We start from the raw sequence: 1,309 nt of genomic DNA on the forward strand, positions 1-1,309 counted from the left end.
AGAGGAAGTGATGGATCAAAAGTTATGAGCATGTTGTGTGTGAATAGTGCTGAAATTGTCCTTCAGAGGGATGTAGCAATTTATATTAACACCACACTCTCTCCAAGATTGCTTTTTGTCAATTTTTTTTTGGTCTTTTCCAATATATTGGGTGAAAAAAAGACTCTTATTGTGATTTTTAACTTTCATTTCTCCTAACTTCAACATCTTCCTATATTACTTAAAAACTTTTTTAATGTTTATTTATATTTGTGAGAGAGAGAGAGAGAGAGAGAGCGAGCACACATGGCTGGGGGAGGGGCAGAGAGAGAGGGAGATACAGAATCTGAAGCAGGTTCCAGGCTCTGAGCTGTCAGCACAGAGCCTTATGCAGGGCTTGAACTCACGAACCATGAGACCATGACAGGAGCCAAAGTTGGACACTCAACTGACTGAGCCACCCAGGCACCCCTCACATCTTCCTATTTTAAAACCATTTGTATTTTTGGTGAATTGATTATGTTTTTTGCCCATTTTCCCATTTTTCCATATAGTTGTAAGGCATTTTTTTAACGATTTGTAGATATTTGTGAATATGGAAATTAGCCCTTTGTTTTTATATGTTGAAAATAATTTCCCTGAGTTTATTAGCATAAATTTAACATTTTTATGTAGCAAAACTATCGATTTTTTTCTTATATGGCTTTTGTGTGTTTTATCAGTCTTTATTTTATTTTATTTTTTTATTCCCCTGAGGGGGGTACACCATTACTGGAGGTACTGCAATTCCAGATTGATGCGTGGAGTGGACAGAGCAAGCTCCTATTCCATTTCCTGCTCCAGAAATCCGTTTGATATACTGCCCTTGGGTAGAGGACATACCAGAGATTAAACTGATAAGAACAAATAGTATGCTTGATCTTAGCTAAAAGGCTGAGAAGCCACATCATGTCAGGTTTTAAAAGGTCCCCAAGTCTGAGACTGCTGTTAAAATTCTTCCATATTTCCTTCCAGTATTTTCATTATCTCATTTTTCCCTTTAGTATACTTAATCCGGCTAAAATTTGTTTTGATGTAATCCAGAGTATTTTTTTCCTAGATGGCTCCCCAAAACTCTCTAATTTATTGACAATTCATCTTTACCATTGATTTGAAGTATTCATGTCTCAAAACTGTCCCCATAAGTATCTGTATGTTTCTTGACTCTTATGTTGATTGATCTGTATATTTCTTTATGTGCATGTAGTAGACTATTTGATTACTATTGCATTTTAATAGGTTTCAAAATCAAGACAAGAATGCTCACTGCCATCACCTGTATTCAACATAA

General features: G+C 35.8%; 1 non-coding gene across 1 annotated transcript; it reads right to left on the reverse strand.

The window, feature by feature from the left end:
- Nucleotides 1-734: 734 nt before the first annotated feature.
- Nucleotides 735-924, reverse strand: LOC122212525. The gene has a single exon (XR_006199201.1). It is a non-coding gene; the product is annotated as a U2 spliceosomal RNA (small nuclear RNA).
- Between the last annotated feature and the right edge of the window lie 385 nt (nt 925-1,309).

Source organism: Panthera leo, chromosome F3 (genome assembly GCF_018350215.1).
Source record: "Panthera leo isolate Ple1 chromosome F3, P.leo_Ple1_pat1.1, whole genome shotgun sequence".
In the NCBI taxonomy this organism is placed as follows: Eukaryota; Metazoa; Chordata; class Mammalia; order Carnivora; family Felidae; genus Panthera; species Panthera leo.